The sequence below is a fragment of the Ambystoma mexicanum genome, chromosome 9, assembly GCF_040938575.1.
Source record: "Ambystoma mexicanum isolate Mex_15411 chromosome 9, UKY_AmexF1_1, whole genome shotgun sequence".
In the NCBI taxonomy this organism is placed as follows: domain Eukaryota; kingdom Metazoa; phylum Chordata; class Amphibia; order Caudata; family Ambystomatidae; genus Ambystoma; species Ambystoma mexicanum.
In genome coordinates this window covers 129,437,200-129,461,585 of record NC_090931.1, presented here as the reverse complement: position 1 = coordinate 129,461,585, position 24,386 = coordinate 129,437,200, and the positions used below count along the sequence as shown (strand labels likewise).

Here is a 24,386-nt window from a genome sequence, read left to right as displayed (position 1 = left end):
ACCGGCACTGGCGTAAGTCCACCAATCTCGATTTCCTTCTGTTGCAGGCATAAATTCACTTAGATGCTGTGTCCGTTGTGCTACGAGCCGCTCGAACTTTGTTAGCAGATGTTCGGTTGTTTCTGTATCGCTATTACAAAAGCGAACCATATTATCTTTTCCTTCATTAATGTGTCGTCGCCACAGCATCTCTTTTGTTTTGAGCGCGTTTAAGCGGAGTCTCAAAAATTGAGCCCTGTGATGACGAGAGGGGCAGTTTGTCAAATACGTGCTTGGCACATTTAATTTATGGGCACCAGGTCCGGAGTCTAGAGTACTTGGCATTTGGTGATGACGGTCGGTGTTCTGAATCCAGCACCGGAGTTCGAACTTCTTTTTTGTTACTTGGGGGCGCATGATCAAGTCATTCAGATTTAGATCGGCAGCAGTTAGAGTTGAGATCATCATCTCCTTCCACTCTTCTAGTAACTTCGATGAACTCTGGCCCGGTTGTATGCAAAAGATTTGAAAAGCTGGTGTCACTGGAGTCAGACACATCAAATGTCCATATAGAGTATAGGGGTATGCATTAAACCCAAAATACCCTGTATTTTATTCTTGAATGAGAGATAGGAAACAGATGGTACACAATTCCTATTAACAAGTCGACATATGTTTCGGCCCTTTAAACTCATCCGGTACACTCTCTCAGTGCCGTTGGTTTTACTGTTGATGGCCGTCTTCAGACAGAATATCAAGTATTTTCAGAAAGGTAATTCATACTTTCCCATTGGCGTGTGTTATGATCTATAGGTAAAGAAATATAAAATTTGTTTCGCAACAAAACTCTTCAACAGAGCTTCACTTAAAAACTGTGATACTAGACATTGTTTTTGCTGCCTTTTCAGGGACTAACCTGTGTGTGACACAGATTTCTTTGGGACGTATTAGGCGGGTTATTTAATAAGATGACATCCTCTGGCTCCTTAACGGATGCGTGACATACAGAGTGAGTTCCTTCAGCATATCTGTAAGTAGATATGTCTATATCAATGGGATGTTCATTTATAGTGCACACAATACTATACAAGGGGTGCAGGGCAAACAATCTCGTCTTATCGAAAAAGTACCTTTTATATTGGCTTTTGGCGGACAAAGTGGTACTGCTTCTGCAGTGTAACGCTGATCACAGGACTCTGTTGATTCAGTGTGATGATGGTTCCATACTTTAATAAGACAACAATAGCTGGAAGAGAAACCAGCAAGGGTGTCAATTTTGTTTTTATCTAAAGCTCATTGCTGCATATACTTAGGGCCATAGATATGTTACAAAGAAAGGTAATTCGAATGGGAATTGTCAGGGGCATGTACCACCAAGGTCCCGTTCGGGTCTTGATGACGATGTTACACAACGTGTACATCGCCTCTTGAGTGGTGTCAAGAGCATAGAATTGCATATATACATATCAGCCAGTTTTTCTAAATTGAGGCACATTTCTTTTTCATTTTTTCCAAAAAACTACAGTATCTCCTCCGTGCCAATCAATGCATTTCCAACTGTAACAGTGTTTAGTAAAAAAGGGAAGAAGAACACGTTTCTAGTAGCCGAAGTCATATCTTAGTAAGGATGCATTTGTGTTGCCTGCAGCATGCATGCTCGGTCCCCAATGCACAGACGACCTTATCAAATGATTTACACAAATAATCGTCATCAGTTATTAAGCATCACGTGCACCCCAAGAGATGCCCACCGACAGCCACGGATGGCTGGTGTGAAGAGTGTGTGCTGTACATACACTCCTGGGTTCAAAAGGAAAAGTTTGCGGCTTTGCAGGATTCTAGAAGATTGAACACATAGATGTGGTCAAAACAGACATGAACAAAATGCCATTATACACCCATGCTAAAGGCGGAACTCAAATGAAATACGAAAGCGCCAGGGTGCGAATGTCTTGCCATTTTCCTGCCGAGAAAACGAAACTTAAGGAGAGGCACAGCCGCGGAGAAACGAAACTGAGCGTTATTGGACCTGGTCCTGAAAGACTATAAAATACAGGATTCGCAGCACTTCGGAGACACACCTGGCCATCCTTCTCTGGGTAAGTAGACACCTTGCGCGAGCTCATTTAAAAGAACTTTGTTTTGATGTATAGGGCAGCCACAATAACACCTGTAGAAAGACCCCCAAGTAGGTCATGTTTCTGCATAGTCTGACGTCCACTTAAATGAAGAAAGTACATTTTTTTGGTGCCGTGCCTGCTTAATTACAGATGTTTTTTCCTGTAAGTGTAGGACTAAGCTGCTGCACCTTTTCACTTTATTCGCATGATAATATAGGGGGCCAGCAAAGGGGGAATCGGGGCACCTCTGCGCACATTACCAACCATCTTGAGCCGGGAGACACAAAATGCGCAAAAGTGTTTACTGCTGCTGTCCGGGAGAGGGAGGTTTGCTCGAGACATAATTCGTCGAACTAGAAGTTTTTTGGGGCGAATTTGGGTGCAAATATATAGGAGGTTGGGTAATCGTGATGATAAATATAGGGGGTGGTCGGGTGGGAGTGCGGGGGTCCCCCCCATACATTTGCAGCCAAATTGTATAAAAGAAAACAACAATTCGACGAAAAAAAACTCGACCAAATCGCCTAGAACCCTGCTGTTGGGGCCCCTGGGTGCTATCTCTGTTAGTTTTCTTTGTGAGTCCCGGAGCCATCACTCTGCCGCTGCTGTGCCTGCCATCATTACTGATGGCAGTGTATCCCGCAAGATTCTGCTGGTTGGTTCCCCCCCCCCTGGCACAGGCCGCGCCCGGTCTTCCATTTTCCGCCTGGGGGCAGCACAGCTCTTGTTCCGGCGGCAGACGCCGAGGGGCAGATGATCCTCCCCCAACTTCTCTTCTTGCCGCAGGGCTGTATCTACCCCTGGCCGCACGAGCACCCTCCTCGCAGAGGGCCGCGGCCAGGGGAAATCCACCACCAGGGCTCTTGCTCAAAGACACGGCACAGGCTTCCGTATCTCCCCGGTGCAGCCACTCCATTTCTTCTTCCCCCCACGGCCAGAGATGCCGCAGGGGCAGTGGGCAGGACTCCGCCCCACTTCAAACACCCCAGCCGCACGAGCACCGCCCGCAGAGGGCCGCAGCCGGGTACAATCATGGGTGGGGCTCCCACTCCTTCTCTCCTCTCCCCTCAAGACCTCTCCCCCATCCGCGGCAGATGCAGGGGGGGGCAGCATCACCCTCTCCCCGCGGGAATCTCCTTTTTTCTTCTCGGAAGCCACCGCTCACGTTCTCCTCTTTGCGGCAGAACGCCGCGAGGTGTGTGCCCCACCGCAGGGCAACCCGGCCTACATCTCCCACGCCGTGGCGGTGAGGCGCAGGCCACGCTGGACCCGCGGTGGGGTCGGACGCTCCTCTTTCTCCCCACCCCCCCCACTACTAACTTGTGGTCCTCGTCGCCATTGTTGGGGTCGCCTGCTATGGTCATCCGGCAGGCGCCCCTGGGTGCTATCTCTGTTAGCACCACACAGTCCCACTATGTGTGGGGGTTGGGGCCTGCCCTGGACATCCGGCAGGGCCCCTGGTGCTATGGGGCATCCGCACCATGAAGTGGGGTCATAGCCTGCCAGGCCTCTGACCGTGCGGACATCGGCTGCCATCCTGGCATGCGGGTCCCATGGCATCAGGGCGTGCAGGCCTGTGCCTCCACGTGTAGGCCTGCGGCCTACATCAATAATGAGACACGGACTCAGTCGTTTCTCTTTGGGAGTTGCAGCCGCTCTGTCTCATGTGCCTGCAGGGGCTCCTTTTATTAGCTTGGGCCATGACACAGTCATTGCCCATCTTAAAGGGGCCATACACGTGAGGAAAGCACATCCCCTTAAAGGGGCAACGCCCACAGGAGGGTCCCACCTAACACCTGCTGTCCAACATGCACATACACAAACAGACATTTTTTTTCCCCAAAATACCAAAGCTTTAACATGTCTTTGGACCTTAGAGGCAGTAAATCATGTTTCAAGTGTTATAGACATGGCTCTTTCGTCAATATCGCCTGCACAACTAAATCCACGTTTCTATTGCACTTCATATCTCTGCCCAGGCTGAGAAGCTTCGGGTGCAGAAGAGGGAGGCTGACCTTGGGGCTTCTGTCGGGGGTTATTTGGACTGGGAGCAGTGGTCGAAGTGCACGAAAAGAAGTAGTGGAGCTATGTTCCCTGCCAGCCTGCACCCACTCCCCACAAACCCCATCATCACACCGCCTCCCACACACAATACAAACCCCCAAACACATGCACCTGTTGTTTAAGGGAACGTTCAGTGTAGTGCACTGAAAGTGGAAGTCTCAACTTCTTCCTACACTGTTATTTTAAAACGAAACCAAAAGTATAGGAGCTGTAAAATGTAATTTAAAAAAGTAGAGGAGCACTGTTCCCGACCGCTCCCGCTCACTTCGACCACTGACTGGGAGACGCTTCAGGGTGCACAAGAGGGAGGCTGATCTTGAGGCATCTGTCTGGGGTTATGTGGACTGGAAGACGCTTCAGGGTGCAGAAGAGGGAGGCTGACCTTGGGGCGTCTGTCGGGGGTTAAGGGAGACGCTTCAGGGTGCAGAAGAGACAAGCCCTTGGGGCGTCTGTCGGGGGTTATGGGAGACGCTTCAGGGTGCAGAAGAGGGAGGCTGACCTTGGGGCATCTGTAGGGGGTTATGGGAGACGCTTCAGGGTGCAGAAGAGACAGACCCTTGGGGCGTCTGTCGGGGGTTATGGAAGACGCTTCAGGGTGCAGAAGAGGCAGGCCCTTGGGGCGTCTGTTGGGGGTTATGGAAGACGCTTCAGGGTGCAGAAGAGGGAGGCCCTTGGGGCGTCTGTCGGGGGTTATGGGAGACGCTTCAGGGTGCAGAAGAGGGAGGCTGACCTTGGGGCGTCTGTCGGGGGTTATGTGGACTGGAAGACGCTTCAGGGTGAAGAAGAGGGAGGGCCTTGGGGCGTCTGTCGGGGGTTATGGGAGATGCTTCAGGGTGCAGAAGAGACAGGCCCTTGGGGCGTCTGTCGGGGGTGTTTTGTAGACTGGGAGACGCTTCAGGGTGCAGAAGAGACAGGCCTTTGGGGCATCTGTGGGGGGGCGGTTATGTGGACTGAGAGACGCTTCAGGGTGCAGAAGAGGGAGGCTGACCTTGGGGTGTCTGTCAGGGGTTATGGGGGACTGGGAGACTCTTCAGGGTGAAGAAGAGGGAGGCTGACCTTGGGGCGTCTGTCGGGGGTTATGGGGGACTGGGAGACTCTTCAGGGTGCAGAAGAGGGAGGCTGACCTTGGGGCGTCTGTTGGGGGTTATGGGGACTGGGAGAAGCTTCAGGGTGCAGAAGAGACAGGCCCTTGGGGCGTCTGTCGGGGGTTTTGTAGACTGGATTGTCGAAGTTCTCTGCTTTTCTTGACACTGTCTGCTCTCTCCTCAGCTCCTCGAGCAGCTCACTGTGGACCAGCATTCAGCGCTAAAAGCAGCAGCCGAGCCGGAGTGCAGACCCTGTCCAGCGGGTGAGTGGAAATCCAGCCCCCCACAGACGCTGTCCACTGCCACAGAAAGTCATTACTCCACGTCGGTAATGTAACAAAATAAACGCCCTTCTTTCTTTCTTCAGCAAAGACTTGTACATCCATCTTTAAAACCTACACTACAAATATTAGTGTTTCTACGGGTTATCCCTACTTCCGAGACGTATCCGCAGGGCTTTAAGTGGGGGAAGAAATTGAGGGGGGGGGGAACCCTAATTTGGTGGCGAGCTTGTATGATGGGCATGGCCTGAAAAGTACACAAACCATAGTAAGGTACGCAACGAAATATATAAATGTATTTCTATGTTCATAAAAGATGACTTATTTCTATATTTTTAAAAGATGGCTTGAAAAGTACATAAAACATAGTAAGGTGCACACATAACATAGCATTTTTATATTTTTGTGTGCATACCTTACTATGCTTTGCGTAGTTTGCAAGCCATCTGTTATAACTATAGAAATAGTTCTATGTTTATAAAAGATGGCTTTCATAGAACACAAACCGTAGTAAGGTGCGCACATAAATATATAAATGCTTACATTTATATATTTGCTTGCGTGCCTTACTATGGTTTGTGCACTTTTCAAGCCTTCTTTTTTAAAAAGAAATATGTAACATATTTCGAGGTTTATAAAATATGGCTTGAAAAGTACGCTGTTCAATCCATTTTTTATAAAGCTTTGCCTACGGACAAAGGCGTCTTTGTCCGTCTGTAAAGCTTTATAGAAGATGGCTTGAATTGTCTACTGTTCAAGCCATCTTTTATAAACCCTGAAATATGTCACGTAGTCCCCAGGTTCACCGACGGTTGAAGACGCTTTAGTGACCTGGGATGGGAAAACAAAAGGACAGTAACTTCTTCTGGTGACCTCTCGCGCAAGGGGTCACCAGAGGAAGTTACAGTGACTAACAGAAGTGCCAGCCAGCTACAGTGACTCTGTGGCTGGCTGGCACTTGCTTGCCTCACTTAATGGTGGGTGCATCTCCCGTTATGGCAGCCGCTGTGGCAGTATAATGTGTCGCGCCGTGATGTGGTGGGACGAGGGGGCACCGGCAGGGGGGCCCCGGCAGTGCCCCGTCTCAGCCCCACATTTTGGAGACTGCCAGGGCTTGGTCCCGGGTGGCCCGGCCCACTTAAATTAATGTGTGTACGGACATATCCATGAGGCAAATGCAAATGTTAAAACCATACCCTCCCCACCCTTAATGTAAAATTCAGAAATGCACCGTGAGCACATTTCTTTTTTTTAATTTTTTTTTTCAATTTTACAAAATACAGAACAGTTCAGAATGAAATAAATCAAATGGCATTTTCATTACAGATCAAAATAGCTAGTCCATAAAACCATCAATGAAGCAAATTTCAACAATACCTAGGCGAAATGAACCTGAACTCCCACCCCTCCCCATCCCTCTCCTCCCCCACCTTAGTACATCAGGTCCACAACAGTCACACCTGTAGTCTAGTACAATGAAAGAAATGTCCCCCAAATCTTCTCAAACAACGTGTTTTTCTCTTCTCTCCTATATAATAATCTCTCCATCTCTGCAAGATCATGCATTTCCAAGATCCACACATCCATTTTCAGAGTAGCTGCAGATTTTCAATTGGTCAAGATTATTTTCTTCCCGATCATAGTACCTCTGACCAACCACTTTTTTTTAAAGCAGATTTCTTAATAATGCTTCGGGTGCTTTCTGGGTCATCTACCCTTCCTTCCTGAGCAGGACGCTGCCTGCCCCTGGCTCTACAATGCATTTAAGGCAGTAAAAAGAGGGGCAGGGCCGGTGTCGGGATTTATGCCACCTCAGTGGATGCGGCATACTGTAGCCCCACCCATTCTAATTGCCAATGGTGGGTCCAGATCTGGTGCCAGATTACACAAACGTTGCACCGGTGCCAGTGCAAAGTTGCATGGTATTAGCACGAGCGCAAAGTTTACCCTATTTTTAAAAATACTGGGGTATATTAGAAAATCATTGCATCATGACAATTACAGTTTGACATGGCATAACCAAAAATTGCCCTGGTGCAAAAAATATTTCTAATACCATTCCATATTAGTACTTGGGCAACCTTTGCCCTGGTGCAAACATGCAGTGATTATGTATCTTTTTTGAACTAGGGCAATTTTTATTTATTTATTTGTTTTTTTATAACGTGCCTAATACCGTACCTGAGTTTTGTTTCTAAGTGCGGATCCAGGAGTCAAACTTCTGTTGCTCTACGTGGTCTTGCTTCCAAGACCAGCGCATTGCCCCTGTGCTATCCTGCGCTATTGCTTGAAACTTGCCAAACTATACTTGTCATGGTGCAATGATTTTCTAATATGTCCCTGTTTTTCAAACACCTCCCTTTCTACTTCTGCCATCAGAATCAGCTTGGCCTCCCTACAGTAATTATCAAACCAACCACTATCAATCAGTAAACTACCCTTAATCGTTGGATAAGCCTCAGCCTTGGTAGCGCTCCAGCAACAGGTTACCCCCATAACCTTTATTAGGGCCTCATAGACTTCAAGCTTCTCAAGCCCTGAGCAAGAGTCAAGAGGAATGGGTTCAATAAACGTAATACCTTGAGAAATAATGACCCCCTTCTCTCATGTCAGACCACTCCTCACTTCACATTTCTCCTCTCCATGGGATCCAGATTGATACTAATAGAAACAGGGTGAGATTAACTACCCCAAAATCAAGGGGTGCAACAAGAAGCTCATGGTCACTAATTGGCTTACAGTTTGGAAATTGGCCATACATCAAAGGCTTCCAGATGCATCAACATGTTGTCATTAAGTGAGCCAACAAAGCCAGTGGATCAAGGTGGTTGCACCGGGCAATCCAGTGGAAACCTACCATTTAGATAATGTAACCTTCTACCAAAAAAATAATTCTATCAAATGTACCCCCTTTCTGTCAATAACACTAGAATTATTGGGAGATCACCCCACTACCTCTAATATACATCATTTCCACGTATCCTGCAAACTTCCAATCTTGGCATTAATATTCCCATTGAAAACCACCATCTGCGGAATTCCTATAGAAAGTTCCACAATTTCGCCAAGGTTCCCTGGTAGTGATCTGATGCCACCAATAAGATCGCGTTAAATCTTCCCTTCGAGGCCCATCATGGAGCTTTAGAGGTTAAGAATGAAAAGATGTGCACAGGCCTCTCTCTTCCCTCTAGTGCACAATACATTGGCAAACACAATGTAAATCTCATGAACTCTTAGATAAAAATGCCTACGCCAACGTACAGGAGTGCTCTGGTGTTTTGAACTTTATTCAGGGATTTCTCTAATACATGAGTGGTCAATGACCAAGTTACCTGAAATCTAATAATGCTCATTACACTTGTGTGAATCATAGAATTGTTTGGTTTGGCCAGCAATAGTCCAAGACTCAGAGAAAAACATTGTCTCTGTTAATTTGAGTCCAGACCTGAAGTGCAGAGTGAATTACTACCCCGATGCAGGATTCAGTTGAGCAGCATGCATCTAGTGCCACTCCCCATCAACACAATCCCTTTTCTCCAACCCCCCATCCTTAGACTCAGCCCAATCAACCAAATGGATACAAGGAACTCCATTGTCAATGTTATCCCCTCATAAGCACAGGTGCAAATGTTACAGACCCCTTAGTGACCTAAGTAGTCAGATGTGGCAAAAACCCTGCAGATAAAATCTGAAATGGTTAATCATTGCCATGTAAAGAGGATAAACCTGAAAGGGGTTATTAAGATTGGGGCTCTCATCGCCCTGTACCCATAAGGCCATGTCTCTTTTGAAAGTGATTGCCTTGCATGACAGAATGAGTGAGCGGCGGAGCACCAGGGGTGAGGGTGCAGCCCAGCGCACATTCCGCAACAGACACCATTGAAGGCCATTATTATCCCTCTGCCACCTTATCGTTCGAGATTACTCAATGCCATTGATTGCATATATATGTAATGCGCAAGTCACAGATGACCAAACAGAATCAACTATATTTGTATTTTGTATTTGTATTTATTAAGTTTATATAGCGCTTTACACCAAAGCGCTGCACATATTAACAACAAGATACATTTAACAATAACAAAATAACAGTAACATTAGAAGCAAATTACACATTTTGAATCAGACCAACAAAACAGTATGTAGAGCAATCAGACAGATGGGAAGGGGGAGAGAAGTGGAGTAGAGCTGGGAGGAAGAGGGAGGATGGGTAGGAGGAGGAGGAGGGAAACAGAAGGGCTGAAGGGGTGAGGATGCGGTTGGAGAGGGAAGAGGAGGGAGAGGATTAAGGGGAAGAGGGAAAGGGTGGGAGAGGGGGAGCAAGAAGGGGGAGGGGTATCATGGCGGGGAATGGCGAAGGAGAGATTTAAGGGCCGTGCGGAATGAGGAAAAGGTAGGAATAGAGCGGATTGAGAGTGGTAAGGAGTTCCAGTGGGGGGGGGCTAGGAGTTGGAAGGAGCGGAAACGGGAGGAGGCACAAGGGGAGGGAGGAACAGTGAGGAGGAAGTGGTCAGCGGAACAAAGGGAGTAAGAGGGAGTGTTAAAATAGAGAAGGGAAGAGAGATAAGGGGGAGCAAGATCATGGAGAGTTTTGAAGAATAGGCAGAGAAAATGTAATTTAAGTTGGGAGTGAAAGGCAAGCCAGCCAATGGAGGATAGGGAAGCTGAGATGGAGTCTCGGGAGGTGAGGAGACAGGGGGTACGGATGGCAGAGTGGTAGAAATATTTGAGGGGGGCGAGATGTGAAATAGGTAGACCAAAGAGTAAGGAGGAGCAGTAGAAGAGGCGAGAGAAGATAAGTGAGGAGATTAAAAGTTTAGTGGCATGGAAAGTAAGAGAGGGGCGGACCTTGCAAATATTATAGAGGTGGTAGCGACAGGCACGAGAGGTGAGAGGTATATGATGGGAAAAAGTGAGAGAGGAGTCAAAGTGAATGCCTAAATTGCGAGCATGGGGGGAGAAAGTAAGATTAGAGGGAGCTAAATGAATGAAAGGAGGAGGAGAGGGAGGGGGAAGGGAGTTGGGGGGGAAGAAAACTACTTCAGTTTTGTCAGCGTTAAGGGAAAGAAAGCGAGAAGACATCCAGTTTTTAATGGCAGTAAAACAGGAAGAAAGTTTAAGGTGGAGATCAGGAGAGAACGAAGAGAAGGAAAGAAAGAGCTGCGTGTCATCGGCATAGAAATGGTGAGAGATGCCAAATGAGGAGATAACAGGGGCAATGAGGGAGGTGTAGAGTGAGAATAGGAAAGGGCCAAGCACCGAGCCTTGAGGTACTCCGTATTCCAGAGGCTGGGTAGGAGAGGAGTGACCACCCCAGGAAACAGTGAAAGAGTGGGAGGAGAGGTAAGAGGATAGCCAGTTGAGTACAGATCCTTTGAATCCAAAGGAAGAGAGAGTGTTGAGAAGAAGGGGGTGATCGACAGTGTCGAAGGCAGCAGAGAGATCAAGAAGAATAAGGACAGAGGATTTCTTAGAGTGTCGAGCAGTGAGGAGGGAGTTAAGGAGGTAAGTGAGGGCTGTTTCAGGAGAGTGTTTGGGGCAGAAGCCAGATTGAGAAGGGGGAAGGAGAGAGAGATTAGTGACAAAGGATGAGAGTTGCTTGGAAGCGAGGCGCTCAAGAAGTTTAGAGAGGAATGGGAGAAGTGAGATAGGATGGAAGTTAGAGGTGAACAGGGGATCAGCAGAAGGTTTCTTCAGAATCGGAATGATAGTGGCATGCTTGAAAGCAGAGGGGAAGGTGGCCGTGGAAAGGCAGGTGTTGAAGAAGGAAGTTAGGTAGGGAATAAGAAGAGGGTAGATCTTAGGAATAAGAAGGGAGGGGAAAAGGTCAGTTGGAGCAGACGAGGGGTGGGCTTTGGAGGGGAGGATAGAGACGTCAGAAGGGGAGACGGGGAGAAGTCAGTCATGCAGGTAGAGGGAGAAAAGGGAGAAGGGGGAGGGGGAGTAAGAAGAGGAATTGATTTTTTGCCGAAGGGCAAGAATCTTGGAGGAGAAGAAGTTTGCAAAGTCAGAAGGAGAAAGGGTGGAGGAGGATGAGGGATCAGGGGTTGGGGGAGAGAGAAGACGAGAGAGAGTTTGGAAGATGCGGCGGTGGTGGGAGGCTTGGGATTGAAGAAGGTTAGAGTAGTAGGAGTGTTTTGCCAAGGAGAGGCAAGAGTCATAAAGGGAGTGGTAAGAGAAGTAGGAGGTTTGGTTGAATAGTGAAGGAGATTTGAGCCAGAGTCTCTCAAGACGTCTGAGGAGATGTACCATAGAGAGGAGTTGAGGAGAGAGCTACGGTTGAGAGGGTTTCTGGGTTGGACGGAAGAAGGAAAGGGGGTGGAGTAGATTGAGTGAGGAGGAGATAGAAGAGGAGAGAGTAGAAAGTGCGTCATTGGCTGATAGTGAAGAGAAATCTTAGCGAGAGGGGAGAGAAGAAGAGCAAGTTTCAAGAAAGAGGGTGGGATCAAAGCTACGAAGGTCACGTCGTGAAAAATTAGAAGGGGAAGGCTTAGGAGAAGAAGGAAGGGGAAGGGGAGTAAGGGAGAAGGAGAGTAGAGCGTGATCAGAGAGATAGAGAGGAAGTGTAGAGACAGTAGAAGAGGGGTAGGAAGAGTTGAAGAGAAGGTCAAGAGTGGAGCCAGAGGAGTAAGTAGGAGAGGAAGGAAGAGGGGAAATGAGGTAGGAGTTGAGGATGGATGAAAGGGGAGAGGAGTGAGGGGGGGAAGGGAAGTGAAGATTAAAGTTGCTGAATACAGTAACAGGAGAGGGAGAGATGAGAGAAAGGAGGTGATCGAGGTCATCATAGAAGGAAGAGAGAGGGCCAGGGGGTTGATATATGATTAGAAAGGAGATGGGGTGAGGAGAGGAGAAGGATTTGTAAAGAAATTCGAAAGAGGGTAAAGAAGGAAGAGATGGAGGGGAGGGAGAGGAAAGGTATTTGGGGGTGGAAGAGGAGGCCAATACCTCCGCCACGGCCAGTAGCATGAGAGATGTGAGAGAAGGAGGAAGAAGAGGTGGTTAGGGAAGTAGGGACTGTAGTGTTGTGAGGAGGGATCCAGGTTTCAGTGAGGCAGAGGAAATGAAGGTTGAGCCGGAGGAACATGTCTAGAACTGCTGCGGTCATATTGCAGAGGGATCTAGCGTTCCAGAGAGCAATGTTGATGAGAGAGGAGGGTTGGGGGGGCTAGAGAAGGTTAGTTAGGGCGGTGAGAGAGGGTAGGTGTAGTAAAGGAAGAGTGGGGGGATTCAAGAGGGGAATGGACATGAGGAGGAGGGAGAAGGAGAGTAAGAGAGGACAGGGGAGGCAGAGAGGGGGAGAAGGGTGGGGGGAGGGTAAAGAGGACAGTGGGGAAGAGATATGGCCAAAAGCATAACCGAGGGGGAGAGAGAGGAAGGAGAGGTGGTTCAGAGAGTCAGTTGCAGAGGAGGGCTGGTAGTTACAGGGAGCTGGGGTCAGGAAGGCGGGCAGTAGTGAGGACCTGAGAGCTTTCAGATGAGGGGTTGGTAGGTAAAGAGGTCTGGAGGCTGCACTGGGGGGCCGAGTTGGGTTCAGCTGAGGAGGGGCACTCTGCGGAATGGACTAGCCTGTGGACAGTTCTGTGAGGACCAGCGAGCTGGCAGATGAGGGGCTACTAGGTAAAGAGGTCCAGAGGTCGCACTGGGGGGTCGAGTTGCGTTCAGCTGAGGTGGGGCACTCTGAGCTGGCAGATGAATTGGGCAGATGAGTTGGGCACGTGAGATGGGGCACTGAGCTGGCAAATGAGGGACTGGTAGGTAAAGAGGTCCAGAGGCCGCACTGGGGGGCCGAATTGGGTTAAGCTGAGGTGGGGCACTCAGCAGAATGGACCTGCCTGTGGAGGAGGGCGGGCAGTGTCCTTGTGGTTCAGAGAGCCAGATGCAGGGAGGGCCTCAGTGGCAAGGACGCCCCGGTGTGTGGAGGAATGTGGGTATAGACACGGTAGTTTGGAGAGTTGGTTGAAGAGGAAGGCTTGAGGGATCAGCTGGTGAGGGGCTTCCTAGGGCTTGTAGTGGAAAGGACGCTGTGGCCCGAGGAGGGGGCGGGCGGTGAAATTGAGGGACAGGGGGACAGGAGATGAGGAGAGCTGGCGGATGCTGAAGACCAGAGAGCCAGCGCAGGAACTGGGCAGGGAGAGGCTATCTGCATATCTGTGTGTATATCTGGGCTGCAGTGATAGAAGTGCACCAAAAAAGTAGTGGAACTGTGACTCGGGTGGGGGACAGAGTAGGAAGGAAGGGAGCAACGCTTAACACATTTGTCAAGGGTTGCAGCCGTGATGGGTTACAGCCAATTGAGCTGAAATAGATTTCAGTTTAGCTGTAACTGATATCCGGTGGTAAAGTAGTGTGCCCTAACTTCACATGGGCCGTTCTGAATGGTGGAAATGGTTGGAAAAAGTAGTGGAGCTGTTAACAGTAAAAATAAAAGTAGCGGAACACCCCTCCCGACCGTTTCTGCTCACTTCGACCACTGCTGGGCACCGAATGTAAACAGGATTACAAGACACAGTCGGATATGAAGAGAGAAGACATAATGTGGAGTCTTCAAAGCTTTATGGTAGGATGACAGGTTAGGAAGTGCCCGAATGTTGTAAGGGAGGGCATTGCATAACCTAGGACCTTCTCCCTCAACCACAAACTCGGAAGACCTTGAGGTTTCCACATCTGCAGTCCGGGCTCTTCACGGTGGGTCCTGCTGCTGAGCCACACCTTCTGTCACCACAGCTGACATTAACTAAAACCCAAATGCCATTCTACTCTTACTCCTGATGGGATCCTGTGCAGCTTCCCCCACAGGGGGAAATATGTCCTCGCTGAGGGGGGAGACCTGTGTGAGCTGGGGGAGGCGGGGAGGGGAGGTCACCACAGGTTGATGGTGCAGTCCTAGTGGTCCCGCTGCCAGCAGGATTGCCTGCATTGTTCGATCTGCAGCTTTCCTGAGATAGGTCCAGTCCAGTGGTGAATGTGTGGCATGGGGTGAAACATCACTGGAAACCCCCGGCCTGCTGGAGAGGAGGCGGGTGCAGAAGGAAACGCAACAAGCAATGTTATGTCTTTCCTTCCCAGATCGGCTGCCTGCAAAATGGCAGCCAGTGTAACCTTTGAGCGGGGGCTACAAAGGGCAGAGGAGACAGAGAGCAGGCGCAGCAGCTACTGCCATGGTCTAGTGCGGCACAGAGAGAAGGCACAGCAGGTGGTGCTATAAAGGCACAGAGAGCAGGCACAGCAGCTATTGTCATGGGCCAGAGCGGCACAGAGAGTAGGCACAGCAGCTAGTGCCACAGGGCAGAGGGGCACAGAGAGCAGGCACAGCAGGTAGTGCCACAGGGCAGAGGGGCACAGAGAGCAGGCACAGAGAGCAGGCAGAGCAGCCATTGAAACAGGGCAGAGGGAGACAGAGAGCAGGCGCAGCAGCTACTGCCATGGTCTAGTGCGGCACAGAGAAAAGGCACAGCAGGTGGTGCTGTAGCGGCACAGAGAGCAGGCACAGCAGCTACTGCCATGTGCCAGAGCGGTACAGAGAGCAGGCACAGCAGCTAATGCCACAGGGCAGAGGGGCACAGAGAGCAGGCACAGCAGCTACTGCTATGGTCTAGTGCGGCACAGAGAGAAGGCATAGCAGGTGGTGCTGTTGCGGCACAGAGAGCAGGCACAGCAGCTACTGCCATGTGCCAGAGCGGCACAGAGAGCAGGCCCAGCAGCTAGTGCCACGGGCCAGAGCGGCACAGAGGGCAGGCACAGCAGCTAATGCCACAGGGCAGAGGGGCACAGAGAGCAGGCACAGCAGCTAGTGCTATAGGCCAGAGGGGCACAGCGAGCAGGCATAGCAGCTAGTGCCATGGGCCAGAGCGGCACAAAGAGCAGGTACAGCAGCTACTGCCATGGGCCAGAGCGGTACAGAGAGCAGGCACAGCAGCTACTGCAAAAAAAACAGAGGGAGACAGAGGGCAGGCACGGCAGCCAGTGAAACAGGGCAGAGAGAGACAGCGAGCAGGCACTCTGCAGTCAGTGCTATAGGCCAGAGGGGCACAGAGAGCAGGCACAGCAGCTAGTGCCACAGGGCAGAGGGGCACAGAGAGCAGGCACAGCAGCTACTGCTATGGTCTAGTGCGGCACAGAGAGAAGGCACAGCAGGTGGTGCTGTAGCGGCACAGAGAGCAGGCACAGCAGCTACTGCCATGAGCCAGAGCGGCACAGAGAGCAGGCACAGCAGCTAGTGCCACGGGCCAGAGCGGCACAGAGGGCAGGCACAGCAGCTAATGCCTCAGGGTAGAGGTGCACACAGAGCAGGCACAGCAGCTAGTGCTATAGGCCAGAGGGGCACAGCGAGCAGGCATAGCAGCTAGTGCCATGGGCCAGAGCGGCACAGAGAGCAGGTACAGCAGCTACTGCCATGGGCCAGAGCGGTACAGAGAGCAGGCACAGCAGCTACTGCAAAAAAAACAGAGGGAGACAGAGGGCAGGCACGGCAGCCAGTGAAACAGGGCAGAGAGAGACAGCGAGCAGGCACTGCAGTCAGTGCTATAGGCCAGAGGGGCACAGAGAGCAGGCACAGCAGCTAGTGGCACGGGGCAGAGGAGCACAGAGAGCAGGCACAGCAGCTACTGCCATGGGCCAGTGCGGTACAGAGAGCAGGCACAGCAGCTACTGCAAAAAAAACAGAGGGAGACAGAGGGCAGGCACGGCAGCCAGTGAAACAGGGCAGAGAGAGACAGAGAGCAGGCACTGCAGTCAGTGCTATAGGCCAGAGGGGCACAGAGAGCAGGCACAGCAGCTAGTGGCACGGGGCAGAGGAGCACAGAGAGCAGGCACAGCAGCTACTGCCATGGGCCAGTGCGGTACAGAGAGCAGGCACAGCAGCAGTGCCAGAGGGCAGAGGGGGACAGAGGGTAGGCACTGCAGCCATTGCAACAAGGCAGAGAGAGCACGTGCTACAGCTTCTACCACAGGGCACGGGGGCACAGAGAGCAGGCACTGAAGCCAGTAGCACAGGAAAGGGGGGTCAGATAGCAGGTTCTGCAGCTAGTGCGACAAGTCAGAGGGGGCACAGAGACAAGGCACTGCAGCTGGTACCACAGGGACGAAGGGCTACAGCGGGCAGGTCCTCAGCCATTGCAACAAGGCAGAGAGGCAAGGAACCCAGGTGCTACAGCTAGTGCTATAGGCCAGAGGGGCACAGAGAGCAGGCACAGCAGCTACTGCCATGGGCCAGAGTGTCACAGCGAGCAGGCACAGCAGCTACTGCCATGGGCCAGAGTGTCACAGCGAGCAGGCACAGCAGCTACTGCCATGGGCCAGAGGGGCACAGAGAGCAGGCACACCTATTAATGCCACGGGGCAGAGGGGGGCAGAGGGTAGGCACTGCAGCCATTGCAACAAGGCAGAGAGAGCACGTGCTACAGCTTCTACCACAGGGCACGGGGGCACAGAGAGCAGGCACTGAAGCCAGTAGCACAGGAAAGGGGGGTCAGATAGCAGGTTCTGCAGCTAGCGCGACAAGTCAGAGGGGGCACAGAGACAAGGCACTGCAGCTGGTACCACAGGGACGAAGGGCTACAGCGGGCAGGTCCTCAGCCATTGCAACAAGGCAGAGAGGCAAGGAACCCAGGTGCTACAGCTAGTGCTATAGGCCAGAGGGGCACAGAGAGCAGGCACTGAAGCCAGTAGCACAGGAAAGGGGGGTCAGATAGCAGGTTCTGCAGCTAGTGCCACAAGGCAGTGGGGGCACAGAGAGCAGGCATTGCAGCTTGTACAGGGAGGGGGGCGCAGAGAGCAGGTGCTATAGCTAGTGCCACAGGGCAGAGGGGCACAGAGAGCAAGTACTGCAGCGGGTACCACAGGGCAGAGGGGCACAGGGAGCAGGCACAGCAGCTGGTAGCACAGGGCAGATGGGCAAATGGAGCAGGGACTGCAACTAAGACCACAGGGTAGAGGGGCACAGAGAGCAGGCACATCAGCTAGTACCACAGGGCAGAGGGGCACAGAGAGCAGGGACTGCAAATAAAACCACAGGGCAGAGGGGCACAGTGAGCAGGTACTGAAGCCAGTACCACAGGGCAGAGGGGCAGGGAGCAGGGACTGCAACTAATAGCACAGGGCAGAGGGGCACAGAGAGCAGGGACTTCAGCTAATACCACGGGGCAGAGGGGCACAGGGAGCAGGCACTGAAGTTTGGGCAACAGGAATCTGTGCACAGTTACTAATAAATTAGTGATAATGGGGTGAGAGTGGGGGCACATAGTTTAAGTAAGTGCGCGGGACAGGTGTTGCCTTTACATTTAGTACGTTTGAGGGCGGAGAGCACGTGTCCTTGCGATATCTTGGTGAATTCATGTCCCCGTGCAAGTGTAAAGTTGTAATAGGAGCATTAGTTACTAGTCACTTACACTATTGCAACGCCGTGGCCGCAACACCTTGTCACACGCTGCACTATGCTTCCGCCTACCCTCTCCCCTGCCGAGACCACAGTTCCACTACTTCTTTTGGTACACTTCTACCACAGTTTTTTTGTGTCTACTTCCTGTGGTTTTACAGCGTGTGCTGCTTCAGTGATGCTTTCAGGCTAAAGCATCACGTGATTTCCCGTTTCGCAACGTTGTCAAGGCGTCAAAGGTGTGATGTCACATTTGATAACCTTTTGATTTGTGTGGAAATAACAGTGTGTATTCCATTTCATTTTACAGGGACCAAAATGAGTGCTTCATTGGGTGGAGTGGTAGACCTGTGGACAGAAGAGAACTCAGAAGGCTATGTGGACATCACTCTGCAAAGTGCTGTGATTCCCTCCAATGGCAAGCTCTACGTTATGTTCCACGGGACCACGGTGGAGGCGGCAGAGTCAATCATCAGAAATGGATTCCAACGGTCCAGCGGCGGCACACTAGGGCCAGGGGTCTACGTAAGCAGACAGTTGGAGAAAGCTAAAAGTTACCCTCCTCGCATGAGGGGTCAGAATGTGGTCCTGCGGGTACGAGTCAATGTAGGCAGAGTTATAAAGATTGACAGAAAGGGGCACCCACTTCAGGCAACTTGGCACAGCCATTACGACACTGCCTGGATACCCCCCATGGCTGGGGTGGGTCTGGGGCAATTAGAGGAGGATTGTATTGCCAATCCCACCCGACTCAAGGTCATTGATGTGGATTACGCTCCATCTCACGAAACTCTTAATACACTGAAGCAATTAGTAAATAATTCATTAGTCAAAAAAAAGAGGTCAAGTTGATATTAGAGTGTTTTTCTGTGAGATACCGAAATCGAACGTCGGTAAGATATGTATTTGACGGTGATACAATATATGCTTTGTAATTGATAGAACATTTCTTTTGTTGCTTAATACAATGATTTCATCAACATTTACGGTCAATATTTTGGCTCGAAAGTCTGCCCATGGGCTGAATTGGCAGAATTTAGGCCACATCCCTTTTCCAGAAATTCCAGATGACTTTGTGACCTTCTGTCTAGGCAAAAATAAGCTGTTTCCTACTATTGGTTTTAAAATGTTGACTTTCAGGTGAAATGTAGCATGTTTTGGTATTAAAGAATTGATGTTTGGTCAGATGGTTTATTTCCTGAAAATTGAATCTAACGGATACACATCTGGGGATTAAAATCCTCACTTCGCGGACACAATTCCAGATGTTTTCATTTAGAAAATGTCTGGATAATGGATTTTTGACCATGGCAAATCCCTTCCACCGAACATTTATGGGGAACTCACTGCAATTTGTTTAGTTCTCCGCGTGATCCATTGCAATGATGGATGGCCACTTACATTTAAGGCTCTGTGTCCCTTTTTCTGCACAATTGAAACTCTTTTGTGGGTGGTGGCAAGGGATTTTAATGAGATAATGCACACTGCCAACTGGAATTTCATCCTCCCGCCCGAACCACGACCACAACCCTCCAAACCACGATAGCGCAAACACACTAATTCCAAACACTCTTGATCACAACCTCAAAGCACAGGACACGTGTGCATGAACCAGTTTGGGTCACCGAATGGACCCACATTGGATAACGAACATGCCCACCCTAAGGTAGCACTCATCGGACCCCATGCCGCCCAAAAATGCAGCAAAGCTTCGCTGTACCAGGGGGCGTGTTTCTTCCAATCTGCACGCTTCAACGCTTGTTACAGCCAGCTTGCTCTCTGTCTATTCCTACTAACCTCCCACTCCAACCCAAAGCATCCCTTGCAGGTCCCTAAGCACCAAGATGTCATGAAAATGGCAGAAATGGCACAACATAAGATACAATAGACAACATAATAGCATCATCAACAAAAAAAAACAGTCCCACATTGTGCACCAGCTACTTATGCAAACTGGTAAGAGCGGGGGAAGGAGGAGGCCTTCGTAACTTAGAGAAAGATAATGTTGCTGATGAGTCTTAAAATGCTGCACTTGTCTAGCTTGCCTTTAATGCCATACACAATGTCATTGCAAGCACAAGCACAAATCATTCAAATTGTAACTGTCAACCTTGTTTGGAATTTAGTTAACCAAATGACCTCCTAACACCACACCAAATCTGAATCATGATCTTCAATGCTGAAAACATATCACTACATTTAGCAACAATTAGATACTTAACAAGACTAAAGGTCGGATTAAAACCTATATCCTGAGCGAGTTCTTTGATGAACTCATGGAACTCAAGCCTTAGAAACTACAATGAGATTTGTTGCACTACACAACTATACATGACTGAACCTGTGTGATCCAAACTTGCCCAGCCAGCACACATTTGAATGATTTCTGGATGAATTTTATTGGACATATGCCCTAAATAATCACTTTTAGAATTCTACCACAACTGTTTTATTTCTTCTGATCATTGCACACGACTAAGCTCTCAGTTTACTGTATATTTTAACTTTGTAAAAATTCCAAGTTGTGAAAATTACTTTTTTCTTCCACGTGTATTTGTAAAGTTGACTGTCTACTAAATCAAATACATTTTTTTTAAATTAACCAAATGATTATGATGCTAAATATCTCACAATAAATACCTTCTATGCACCTGTTTATTCAAACGTGTGTTCCATGGTTTGGCTCAAGTTGTGGTGGCCACATGCTGAGTTGCTACCATAAGCCAGCGAGTCAGGGGCTTGCCTGAGATGCCTGTGTGCAGCTGTAGTCACAGGTTGGAACCCTGGCATGAACGACTCAGCCCTTCATCGGTCATTAGTATTTACTTCTGAGAACAACTGTGTGATAGTTTCACCTAATGTAAGAGTGCTTGGAAGTGGTGGGTACCCACAATGTAGTGCCATATTAAATAGGATATTATCCTATCTTTTCGGACTTTCCTCTTTAAATGTGCATGATCAGGGCTAAGTGGTGGAACTTTTTGGGCATTTGGGTGAAGCCGAGGTGGGGCGTTGCCTGGACATATTGACCTTCTTGCAAAATGGATCCATTCAGCAAATGCTTCTTATGCAACAGGAGTTACCAAATTGATTCTACCCCACATGACACTTGTTCCCCAGTCTACCCCCACGTCCCTTCCCTGCTTATCTTTGAGACCCACGCACCCCAAATCTCCAAGCTTGACTCATTGCTTACCTCACCTCCTTTTCCACTGGCCTGGCCTGCCCTGCCCCGCCCACCACACCCTGTCCCCTTTCACTTTCCATGCATCGCGGACAGGACGTTATGCTCATGGCCCCAATATCATTCTGACCTTGTAATGTGTTACCATAGACATGTTTAGATAATAATAACTTATTTATTCAGCACTTTTATCCAAAGTGCTTTACATAGAAGATATTTACATGCATTATTACTGCCCAATCGAAAAATTGGTGCTCACTTTATCAACCTCGGAAGCATGAAAGGCTGAGTCAACCTTGCTGGGATTTGAACTTGTGACCTGCAGATTAAACACAGATCACAGCAATACGCGCTCAACCCGCTGTTCTTACCAGCCATGGAGGCTCCATAGAAAGGCCTGGAAAGTCTGACAAAGGATGGTGTGCAGTGGCTGCTGAGAGGGGTGAGATGAAAGGGGGAGGGGAAATTCTGAGATCTTTTAACTCCGGCATGCCCTTTCAGCTAAAGAGTCCTACAGACATCACAGCTATAGATCTTGCCCCTAGCCCTCATGCTACCCTCACTTAGTGGGTGACACTCAGCTTCAACTCATTCTCACCCTTCCAACAACCTCATGATAACATTCAAAGGGTCAGCCTCACAAAAACCCTGTCAGACTCCAAAAACAGTGTTCATCGTCATTAACTTGGCGAGGAAGGATAGCTCAGGGGAAACAAGTTTGTCTTGGAAGCGAAACAGCGCAGTGCAACACAGGTCCGAAGCTTAGAAACCGCTTGTCGCTATTAAGAGCGTTATAAAAGAACAATTATAATGATATGATATGGAATTCATAACACGCCTATACACAAATGTTTCAAGGCGCGACGAGGCAAGGGGGGGGCAACAGAGGGAAGACAAAGACAAAGACAACGATCTTACTCGGCCGGCCAGGTGTCATTCAGATCGTGCAAGTGCAGGGGAGGAAGGGAAAAGTGTGAGGGGGAAGGGGAGAAGGGGCAGTGCAATACATAGGATCAACAGTAAAATAAATAAGGACATTAGGTAAAAAGTGTGGCCAGCTTGTGGCAAGTGCAAGGGTAAGTGCAGACATCAAGTGCCAAGAGCTGACAGGGGACTGTAGGGATACAGAAACAGCCCCCAAGTGCAGGTGTTGCCCAGGAGGCAGTGCAGGTGTGCAACTGGCGGGGGAGGGGACTTAGTCCGAGATCAGAGGGTAGCTAGGTGACCACTGCAGTTCTTGAAGTGCTTCTGGAACCGGAGATGGTTCTCCTCAAGTTTCAGGAAGGCAGGGAGCCTGTTCCAGAGGGAGGCCGCAGCCAAAGACAGAGATCTACCACCAACTCGTTGCTTGGAGAAGTGACTGACCCTGAGGGAGTTGGAGGTGGGTGAGCAAAGAGCTCGAGAAGGAAGATATTTAGGAAGAGAGTGTTGAAGGTACTGAGGCCCCAGAAGGCATTGTGGACAATGCAGTGGGTTTTGAACTTAATCCTCGCAGCCACTGGGAGCCAATGCAGAGATTTCAGTGCTGGAGAGATACGATCCCTGGGCTTGAGGCCAAGGACAAGTCTCACAGTCCTGTTCTGGATGAGTTGCAGAGGGCGTAGAGTAAAGGAAGGAAGATTTAGAAAGAGGCTGTTGCAGTAGTCAAGCCTAAAGAGAACCAGAGCTCTGGCGACAGTGAGCTTCGGGGGGAAGGAGAGAAAAGGAAGAATACCTCCGTGGAGGTGCAGCTGTTAGTGTGACTTGGAGATTTCAGAGATGTGCGGAGAGAAGGAGAGCGTGTAGTCGAAGATGTTTCTGAGGTTGGTTCAGCTTAGCAACAATATTCTACATGAATATACGTATGCTGGAATGTCGCAATGTAAAGAATGGCTTATGTGTCATGGGCTAGTGTTGTGAGGAGTTTTAGACTCCAAGAGGGAACAGGTGAGGTCCTTTGATAGGGTCAAGAGTTTGAGATGCATCTGCAGTTAGTGACAGGAGCCAGTGGCAAATGGACAACACTATGAGGAGCCTGGGGTTCACAGATAGTCTTGTGTCAGGAGCAAGGGATACAGGGGGGGGTCAGTGTCAGGAGAGTAAGGCACATTGACAGACAGTGTGAGAAGCTTGGGACTAACAGATTGGGCGGGGGGGATTTATGGCCAAGAGACAGACAGCGTAGGAGTTCAACATCCTGGGTACTTCACCGTTCATGGGGTGAGGCTCCCAAGTTCCTAGACATGATTAATGTCAGGCTTCCAGAAGCCTGAATTATGAAAAGATGTCACTGTTCTAAATAAAGTGACACGTGCCAACCAGAAAACCATCTACCCTGCGCCACTTTAGTGCTCTGTATTGCATCAACAAAATCATGTTAATTGCGTCGACACAAGATGTCTCTGTTGTGACTTCATAGGGCTGTAGGCTTGCCTTTGAGCATTGTAGGCGAGACTCTAGGCACGTGAGGGTAGTAGACGACGGTGAAGCTGTGTGTTCTGCGACTGGTTGTGCATGTCACCTGCTGTCCCAGCCAGCGATAGGTTGCCTGTAGTCACATGATGTCTTTGGCTGGTATGGTAGATGAAATCCATTAGTGGTAGGGAGCATTGATTGGTGAAGGTGACAGTGGGTGGGACAGTCATACTGCATGCACTTTTGAGGGGCGTGACGCTATAGGCTGTGGATTAGAAATAGCAGGGAGGGAGTTCCCTAGTTTAACACTTTGGATGGACGAGGAAGCTCAGTTGCTGTGATTGGTGGCCAGCTGATACATTTGCATCAAACATTGTCCATCAGTCAATTAGGGGAGATGCCAGAATCCCTGGTGGCCGTACCACAAATCCAACCAATTTCCTATCACAAGTCTCAAACTTCTCTAAAACGTGCACACCGCCACAGCCCAACATAAATGGTTCTTACTCTCTGGTGCCTCCTACCCGCCGCCGTGTGCAAGCTACAGCATTTATCTTTATATTCACAAAAGAATTGATGTGATGGTGCCCTCACTCCGATTACCTCCCGGTGTGGTTTAAAGCTTTAAAAGATATTTTTTGTACACATCAGGAAAATCCAAAAATGTATCTAATCTGGTTAACCTCCTATACTCCCAAAGGGTCCACATACCACACCTCTCCCTTTCTATAATTGTGTCTCTCTCTAGAAATCACCTATAGAGAACAGCCCCTCAAGAAGATCTCCGGTGTCTACCTCCATAGCACCAACCTTTGGCTACTGGGTCACTTGGAACCCTAGAATTACTGGCTGGTTATGAAGCGCTTGTCACTTTTATTTTGGGAACTATTGTCAGGTTACAGCCTA

General features: G+C 49.6%; 1 long non-coding RNA gene across 1 annotated transcript; it reads left to right on the top strand.

The window, feature by feature from the left end:
* Window positions 1-1,950: 1,950 nt before the first annotated feature.
* On the top strand, window positions 1,951-20,552 carry LOC138487739 (uncharacterized). The gene is made up of 3 exons (XR_011274536.1): window positions 1,951-2,078; window positions 5,433-5,511; window positions 18,213-20,552. It is a non-coding gene; the product is annotated as an uncharacterized lncRNA (long non-coding RNA).
* The last annotated feature ends 3,834 nt before the right edge of the window (window positions 20,553-24,386 follow it).